This window comes from Babylonia areolata, chromosome 16 (genome assembly GCF_041734735.1).
Source record: "Babylonia areolata isolate BAREFJ2019XMU chromosome 16, ASM4173473v1, whole genome shotgun sequence".
Taxonomy (NCBI): Eukaryota; Metazoa; Mollusca; class Gastropoda; order Neogastropoda; family Buccinidae; genus Babylonia; species Babylonia areolata.
Window position 1 is genome coordinate 8807429 of NC_134891.1, and position 10000 is coordinate 8817428.

At 44.8% G+C, this 10000-nt stretch overlaps 1 protein-coding gene and 1 long non-coding RNA gene across 3 annotated transcripts in view; both read left to right on the forward strand.

The window, feature by feature from the left end:
* Positions 1-9630, forward strand: part of LOC143290985 (uncharacterized) — a 76348-nt gene extending 66718 nt beyond the window's left edge. The window contains exon 3 of the long non-coding RNA XR_013056462.1: positions 9530-9630. This is a non-coding gene — a long non-coding RNA (uncharacterized LOC143290985). The remainder of the gene's footprint in view (positions 1-9529) is intronic.
* Positions 9631-9748: 118 nt separating this feature from the next.
* The window catches only part of LOC143290869 (uncharacterized), a 205189-nt gene continuing 204937 nt past the window's right edge, over positions 9749-10000 (forward strand). For both annotated transcript variants that reach the window (XM_076600408.1, XM_076600409.1), the window contains exon 1: positions 9749-10000. The gene's annotated coding sequence lies outside the window, so the exon portion shown is untranslated.

Consider the following 10000-nt stretch of genomic DNA (forward strand, 5'->3'; position numbering starts at 1 on the left):
GTCTGACTGTGTCTGCCTTCATGCCTGTATGTCTGACTGTCTGTCTGTCTGTCTGCCTGACTCTGTCTGTCTGTCTGTCTGTCTGTCTGACTGTGTCTACACCTTCATGCCTGTATGTCTGACAAACTGTGCGTAACTGTCTGTCCGACTGTCTCACATCTATTATCAATGGAGTGATGGCCTAGAGGTAACGCGTCCGCCTAGGAAGCGAGAGAATCTGAGCGCGCTGGTTCGAATCACGGCTCAGCCGCCCGGATATTTTCTCCCCCCTCCACTAGACCTTGAGTGGTGGTCTGGACGCTAGTCATTCGGATGAGACGATAAACCGAGGTCCCGTGTGCTAGCACGCACTTAGCGCACGTAAAAGAACCCACGGCAACAAAAGGGTTGTTCCTGGCAAAATTCTGTAGAACAATCCACGTCAATAGGAAAAACAAATAAAACTGCACGCAGGAAAAAAGAAAAAAAAAAAAAAAAGAAAAAAAAAGGGTGGCGCTGTAGTATAGCGACGCGCTCTCCCTGGGGAGAGCAGCCCGAATTTCACACAGAGAAATCTGTTGTGATAAAAAGAAATACAAAATACAAAATGCATTTGACAGTAGCCAAACATAACACATGCCTGTATACAAAAAAACTGGTGCTCGGTATTTATTTGGGGGGGGGGGGGGGGGGGGGGGGGGGGGGGGGTTGAGTGTTTTGAGGCACATTCCACAAATACCTTAACTACTCCTGTTGTCAGGCGATTACAGCTATGTGTGTATGTGATACTTGTGTATGTACTCTGGATGTTTTGGGGTAGACTTTTCGTTGATGCAGACAATGAGAGATAGAGAGAGGGACAGACAGACAGACAGACAGACAGCAAAACGCGCGCGCACACACACACACACACACGCGCGCGCGCGCACACACAGACGTAAAGAAACATACACACACACACACACACAAACGCATGCACGCACATATGAAGAGGTAAATCAATATATTGCACATGCAAACACACACACTAACACACACACACACACACACACACACACACACTCTCTCCCTCTCTCTCACACACACACACACACAAACACGCGCACATACACACATACACAGACAGATAGATAGAGAAAGAGAGAGGGGGTGGGTTGGAGTATGTCAATGTATGATATATTTTTCTTCTTCTTTTTTATATATTTTTTTAAGAGATAAGATGTCTCAAGTGTCCGTCAAGAGATTCAAAAAGAGGTCCTTTTTAAAAATTTTTGTTTATTTATTCATTATTATCTTCTTTTTTTTTTAGTGCGAGTGCTGTTTGTGGCAACGTGCTTGTATTACAAGCATGGACTTGTAAGGTGTAACGCATAATTATGTCGATAAGAGGTCACCCAAAAATATTTTTAAAAGATGTGTGTTGTTTTTTTTTAAGCATCAAAGTGGATTTTCTACAGAATCGAGCCAGCAGTGACATCCCTTCTGTCTATCCAGCTTGTCTTAATTAACTCTCTCCATACGAACGGCGAAAGAGACGACGTTAACAGCGTTTCGTCCCAATTACCATCATCAAAATATTGCAAGCGGAACGCTCTTATACTGAAGAGGTGAATGTTGACAAAGTATACCACAGTTCTGACGACGGAAGCTAAAGGTTGGGTCATTCAGACACCCACTGGACATCCGAGGGGTCTGTGTAGAGGAGAAGAGAGGACTGGCCCTACTGAGTGAGTTAACAGCAGAAAGGTGCAGGACAATGGCAGAGAAAAAATCAGCTGGAAATTAGTTGTGCACCCACAGTTTCTTCACTCAAGTCCCCCACACTTCTTTTTTCTTTGTTCGTTGGGCTGCAACTCCCACTACGTTCACTCGTATGTACATGAGTTGGCTTTTACGTGTATGACCGATTTTTTTTTTTTTTTTTTTTTTTTATCACGCCATGTAGGCAGCCATACTCCGTTTTCGGGGGACCCCCCCCCCCCCCCCCCCCCCCCCCACACACACACACAATACCTCAGCTTATAGCCGAATCCAACTCAAAACATGACAAATGTTGGACAAAAACATGTATTTGTATTGTATTGTATTTGTTTTTGTATTGGTTTTTTTTTTTTTTTATCACAACAGATTTGTCTGTGTGAAATTCGGGCTGCTCTCCCCAGGGAGAGCGCGTCGCTACACTACAGCGCCACCCATTTTTTTTTTTTTGTTATTTTTTCCTGCGTGCAGTTTTATTTGTTTTTCCTATCGAAGTGGATTTTCTACAGAATTTTGCCAGGAACAACCCTTTTGTTGCCGTGGGTTTTTTTTAAATTTTTACGTGCGTAAAGTGCATGTTGCACACGGGACCTCGGTTTATCGACTCATCCGAATGACTAGCGTCCAGACCACCACTCAAGGTCTAGTGGAGGGGGAGAAAATATCGTCGGCTGAGCCGTGATTCGAACCAGCGCGCTCAGATTCTCTCGCTTCCTAGGCGGACGCGTTACCCTCTAGGGTGGGTGGTGGTGGGGGGCTTGTATGTGTGTGTGTGTGGGAAGGGGGGAATGGGGGGGGGGGAGGGGCGTGGGTGTGTGTGTGTGGTCGGTGGGGGCGTGTGTGTGTGTGTGTGTGTGTGTGTGTGTGTGTGTGTGTGTGTGTGTGTGTGTGTGTGTGTGTCTCTCTGTGGTTGTTGTTTGTGTGTGTGTGTGTGTGTGTGTGTGTGTGTGTGTGTGTGTGTGTGTGTGTGTGCGCGCGCGCGCATTTGTGTGTACGTGCGTGCGTGTGTGTATGTGGTTGTGTGCGTGCGTTCGTTCAAGTGTGTGTGTGTGTGTGTGTGTGTGTGTGTGTGTGTGTGTGTGTATGCACATTGTTAAAAAGAAGAATTCCAATATGAATCTGATTTCTTAAAGGCTACAGCATGTTCATTCACCTGCAGCTTATATAAATGAAACTTTTTTTTATAGATCGAATCAAACCGAATTTGCTCAAAAAAACATTGTAACGTTTTAAGCCCGGTAAATGCTCTGACACATTAAACTTGTCATGGAGTTGTACTCCATTGAGCTTGGTTTGCGTGATAAGCAGCATGAACTGATCACAACACATTAAACTTTTCTCTCTTTTTTTTTTTTTTTTTTTTTTTTTTAAGATTAAAGGGGTTGTTTCGTGTTATGCTGCATTTCGCCGACCGCAGGGGAGTAAGTTTTTAGATTCCATTCGGTCCGAGCGAGTGCGGTATGTGTTCTGATAGTGTTTCTCCCACCCCCACCCCCACCCCCCACCCCCTCCCCCGCAGCCTCTGCCCCGCCCCCTCCCCTTTTCCACTCACCCCCCCCCCCCCCCCCCACACCCCCGCGACCCCCACCCCCTCTCCATTGTGTCCCGCACATCCACCAAACGATCTGGGGAAAAAAACCCAACATATCGTAGACTCGTTGAGAGGAAAGGTGTACAATTCTCAAGCCTCGTTAAAGCCCCTGTGAGATCCACACGCTTTAAGTTCTAACCCAGAGGTAGTCAGTGTTTTCGGTAGGAGTTGAGTGAAGCTTTTATCATTTATGGGACACTTGTTCGGATTTTTGTGTGTACGTGTAGATAGTGTCATTGTTGATAAGTATATATATATATATATATAAAAGAAAAAAAACGACTCTACTCTTCATCCAGTGTTCAAGAGGCCCGGGGAAGCGTGTTGTACTGGTGAACAAAAAGATAATCACCTTCTTTTTTAACCGATTGGATTGTCTCCGAATCATGCTGTTGTGAGGAAAAAAAAAAAGGTCTGTATGGAAGTGCCTTGTGTTGAAAAACAGTTTATGTGTTAATGTCTTGTTTATATATATATATATATATATATATATATATATATATATATTGATGTTTATCAGTGTATCAAATGCTCTCTTCTCTCTTGTTTTAGTGCTGATAATGTGTTTTTAAGGAGGAAATTGCCCGCGTTTGACGAAGGCTATTCATGCGCACGAACGCAGTGTAGAATCGTGTGTTACCACCAGTAAACACACACACACACACACACACACACACACACACACACACACACACACACACACACCCCACACACACCCCACACACACACAATCTGTCGTTTGAAAAGGAAAAGAAATCGAGTTGCTTACATTTCCACAGCATAATTGTATTACTCTTTTGTCACAACATATTCGTTTGTGTGAAGTTCGTGCTGTTCTCCTTTAGTGAGAGCGCGTGGCAACAGTGTAGCGCCACCTGTTTTTTTTCCTGCTAAGAGGTATCACTTTATTTTCACACAAAAGTGGATTTTTCTACATAATTTTGCCAGGGACAACCCTTTTTTTTTAGCACTGGGTTCTTTCGCGTACGCTAAATGCATGGTCAATACGCGGATTCTGTTTATCGTCCCATCCGAATGACTAGCGTCCAGACCACCACTCAGGGTCCAGTCGAGGGCAAGAAAGTAGCCTGCTCATGGCAAGTGCGAGATTCCATCTCGTGCGCTCGGATTCTCTCGCTTCCAAGGCGGAAGCGCTACCACTAAGCCGTCACTCCTCTGAGATATTGTGATGGGAGCATGATTATAGCTGGTGATGAGAAGAAGCAGCAGCAGAAGGAGAGGAAGGAGGAGGAGGAGGGGGAAGAGGAGGAAGAAAAGTTGTTGTTCTTAGTAGGGATGATTGAACATGTTGTTTTGTACAAGATCTAGGGTGTCGTTATAATGACCATAGTTGTGTTGCGAGGTTTAGCATTACATATTCCTTTACAGACATACATACACACGTATATAAAAAAAACAACATGCATATGCGTGCTTGCTTTCACACACACACACACACACACACACACACACACACACACATTTTCATATATATATATATATATATATATATATATATATATATATATATATATATATATATATACGAGGGTCATTCAATAAATAAGATGAATTTTTCGGTATAAGGACTTCTAATATAGATAGAAGCTTACTTTTTTTTTTTCCAACGTAGTCTCCCAGCACTGTCACACACTTTTCCCATCTGTGCACAAGCTTCCGTATTCCCTCAGCGTAAAAATCTTTGGACTGATGTCTCAGCCAGTCACTCCAGGCCTTCCAGGCCTGTCTTCATCCTCAACACTGCTCCGTCCTTCTTTAAACAATTTAGCCCACTTGTAGACATTTTTTCGGCTGAAACATGTGGCACCATGCACAGTTGACATTCTCCTATGAATTTCAACTGGTTTGCACCCTTCAGCAACCAAAAACTTGATAACTGACCGCTGTTCAATCCTGGAGCATGCTTCTTGGTCGGCCATCTTTGTTAATCGCCAAAACTCTCAAAGTTTTTTTTTAATCTGCAAAACAAATTAAATCCATGTGAAAAAGAAGTAAAAAAGAAAAAAAAGAAAGAAAAAAAAAGTAAGCTTCTATCTGTATTAGAAGTCCTTTTAGCGAAAAATTCACCTTATTTATTGAATGTACACACACACACACACACACACACACACACACACATATATATATATATATATATATATTCACACACACACACACACACACACAACGGCAAGCGGCACAACAGAACCATCTCTGTGCATGCCACATGCCTATTTCCTGTACAGATTTTGTCGCCACCTTCCACACCACACGCCACCACCACCATGACCTGATTAGGAAAGAATAGTCCCCAGCAGGCTTAATCCCCCCCCCCCCCCCCAACCCCCCAACCCCCCCCCCCCCCCCTTTCCACCTCTCGTTAATCCATTAATCCTGGGCCAGGGGTACCCGTCTTGCATGACTGAATAAATCCGCGTGGAGAGTGTGACGGTGGTGTAGATGCAATATTATAAGCGCCATGTGTATAATTATACATCCCAACTGACGGGGGGGTTGTGTTTCAAGCCATGCTTTTCACGGCTGTTGTGCCGTTATCCGCGAACTGCTGTTATCTTAACCTACAGACAGAAATAATAACGGATCCCCGCTCAGCACCTCGCCTGAGTGACGTAATGTGCTGATGCAATAGTCTTTGACGTCAGCACTCGTTCTAAAACATTCCATGGAGGCGATAGTTCAGATGCTCATCCGTTACGTTGAGATGCTGAGATCTATTCAAGACAAGATCAGTGTAAATTAAAGTTAGGCGTTCTTCACTCAGGCAGGAACGTTCAGATCATTTCAGGCCCTGAGGGAAGATACAGTAATACATAATGAAGTTAAATAAGATACATGAATAAATAAATAGATAGATAAGTAATTTAATTAATTTCCATGTCAGGGCCTGTCTGATGAAGCCTGACGCAAAGTTTTCTTAGCGTGGGCCTTATCAGTCCTCACCACACAGCACACACACACACACACGCACGCACGCACGCTCGCACACACACAAACACACACACACACACGCACGCACGCACACACACACACACACACGCACACACAAACACACACACACACACAGAGTTTCGCTTTCAATTGGTAGTTGTTGGCGTCACCTTCCACAGGTTGATGTTCTCTCTCAAGGCCTGACTAAGCGCATTGGGTTACGCTGCTGGTCAGGATCTGCTAGGTAGATGTGGTGTAGCGTATATGGATTTGACCGAACGCAGTGACGCCTCGTTGAGCTACTGATACTGATACTGATGTTGTTTATTGTGTCTGGCCAGTGGGTCTGGGTTATTCTTTTCAGACAGCTGACAGTGCTTCGGTTCAGGGGAAGGTGTCGAACTGTTTTATCTCCTTCTGAAGGTGAAAGGTGTGTTGTTCTCTCTGCTCTCCGTTCGGAACGTTAACAACGAGGTTAACTCACTCAGTACGGCCAGTCCTCTCTTCTCCTCTACACAGACCCCTCGGATGTCCAGTGGGTGTCTGAATGACCCAAACTTTAGCTTCAATTCAATTCAAAATACTTTATACTTTATTATCTGCTTCAACCAATTCTTCCGTCGTCAGAATTGTGGTATTCTTTGTCAACATTCACCTCCAGTATAAGAGCCTTCTGCTTGCAATATTTTGATGATGGTAATTGGGCTGAAACGCTGTTAACGTCGTCTCTTTCGCCGTTCGTATGGAGAGAGTTAATGTGTGTATAGTGATGGCCTAGAGGTAACGCGACCGCCTAGGAAGCGAGAGAATCTGAGCGCACTGGTTCGAATCACGGCTCAGCCGCCGATATTTTCTCTCCCTCCACTGACTAGACCTTGAGTGATGGTCTGGACGCTAGTCATTCGGATGAGACGATAAACCGAGGTCCCGTGTACTAGCATGCACTTAGCAGCACACGTAAAAGGACCCACGGCAACAAAAGGGTTGTTCTTGTAAAACTTCTGTAGAAAAATCAACTTTGATATGAAAAACAAATAAAACAGCACGCAGGAAAAAAAAAAGAAAAAAAAAAGAAAAGAACAAAAAGAGGGTGGTGCTGTAGTGTAGCGACGCGGTCTCCCTAGGGAGAGCAGCCCGAATTGCACACAGATAAAGCTGTTGTGATAAAAAGAAATACAAATACAAACACTCTTTAGGACAGTGAATTCACATCCACTGTGTCCAGGGCTAGGCATCGGAAGGCACTGTGTTCCACCCTCGAAAACGGAGTATGGCTGCCTACATGGCGGGGGTAAAAACGGTCATACATGTAAAAGCCCACTCGTGTACATACGTGTGAACGAAGGAGTTGCAGCCCAGGAACGAAGTTGAAGAAGAAGGAGGAGAAGAAGTTTCAGTTTCAGTTTCAGTAGCTCAAGGAGGCGTCACTGCGTTCGGACAAATCCATATACGCTACACCACATCTGCCAAGCAGATATATCCTAAGAATCATTCGCCATTTTAAGCCCTCCACCCCCACGCCCCCACCCCCATCCATCTCCGAACCGAAGTCAGATATCCATTCACACCTGTGTGGAGACGGTGCACAGAAGGAGCAGGCCAACAAACTGGTGTCATACGATGAAATCAAGACAATCATCAAGGCACAGCAAGGAATAAAGTGGCGCCTCCAGCACCCCAAATATAACCCAGAAGACAGATACCATTTGCTGGAACGACGGGAACAGGTCAAGATCTTCCGCCTGAGGACTGGACACAACCGCCTGCTCCACCACATGCACACAAAATTTAGCATTGGACAGAGTGGAGAGTGCCCTTGTGGTGAGGGACCAATGACAACCGACCACATCCTTCAAGACTGTAGGGCGCATGCAGCATCCAGGAGGAAGTACTGGCCAACACCGACAGCAGTGGAAGCCAAGCTGTACGGCACCCTGGAGGAGCTGCGACGGACGGCAGCCTTCATCGAGGACACCGGGCTGCTCATCTAATTGGAGGCGAACGAGGAAGAAGAAGAATACCTGTGTGGAGTGAGTTAAATCGGAGTTAAGTACCTTCCCCCGGCAAGGGCAAAACGCCATGTCGTAATGGGGATTCGAACCTTGGTCACCTGTCCATTGCCTTACCGTCTCTGCCACTGGGCCTCAGTTCGGAACCAAGTTGTGATTTATCCTCTGCTCTTGTACATCGATTGTCATTATACAGTCACCCACCCATACACGCTTATTTCAGTAGAAAAAAATTGGTGAACATCTTTATTATAAAATACCATTGACAGTAATGGTAAAATATGTCATTAAAAAAAAACAAAAAACCCCCCCACCAACAACAACAAAAACAACAACAACAACAACAACAAAAAACCCAACAACAAAAAAACGTGTTTGGTAAGTTACCTGGCTGGTTAGTTACTTGACTGGTTGGTTGGTTGGTTGGTTAGTTCGCTAGCTCGCTATGTAGGTAGACAGAGAGGAAAGTAGGTTTTATGTGGGTAGTAGTCACTTATTCTCTCGGGAACTTTTCTTTTTCGAATTGAAGTTATTGAGTTCATTTTGAAATTGTACAGAAATGCTGGATTAGAATAGAATATATAACATCAATAAAAGAAATATAGAAACAACTGAAGAGAACAAGACAAAGAAGGAAAGACAACTTAACATCAGGAAAATAACGCGCATAACGTCCTGTTTGATTATCATTATGTCTATATGTCTATATGAGTGATGGCCCAGAGGTAACACGTCCGCCTAGGAAGCGAGAGAATTTGAGCGCGCTGGTTCGAATCACGGCTCAGCCGCCGATATTTTCTCCCCCCAGTCCACTAGACTGGCTTTGAGTGGTGCGGGTTTGGACGCTAGTCATTCGGATGAGACGATAAACCGAGGTCCCGTGTGCAGCATGCACTTAGCGCACGTAAAAGAACCCACGGCAACAAAGGGGTTGTTCCTGGCAAAATTCTGTAGGAAAATCCACTTCGATAGGAAAAAAAAAAAAAAAGTGCACGCAGGAAAAAATACAAAAAAATGGGTGGTGCTGTAGTATAGAGACGCGCTCTCCCTGGGGAGAGCAGTCCGAATTTCACACAGAGAAATCTGTTGTGATAAAAAGAAATACAAATACAAATATGAATAAATAAGTAAGTGAATAGATAAACAAATGAATCGGTATAAATAAATGATTCAATGAAAAAAAAACAAAACAAACTATAAATTGATGAATAACGGACACAACACATTACTTTCTCTGTTGCAGATAGGTGATGGAAGCCACGCAAATTTAACAGGTGTGGGGACAGTCTAACCACACACACACACACACACACACACACACACACACACAGACACACACACACAAACACACACAGACACACACACACACACTACGCACACACACACACACACACACACACACACACACACACACACTACACACACACACACACACACTACACACACTACACACACGCACACAACACATAGTCAAAAGCCATGAGCGACGTCCAAACACAGCGTGGAGAGTTGCACGAGAGCAGCAGCAACACAGACACAGACACAAGACTCCAGAGACGACTACAGCAAGAACCGAGAGGGGAGTGCAATCCGGGCGAGCGGCGCGGGGAGATGAAGAAGAGTTACTTCCCATGGAGTGCCTGCCCTCTGCTGCAGCGCGAGGAGCAAGCTTTGGTTTGAGTGAACGGGTGTCCACCACCTACACGTCTGGCAG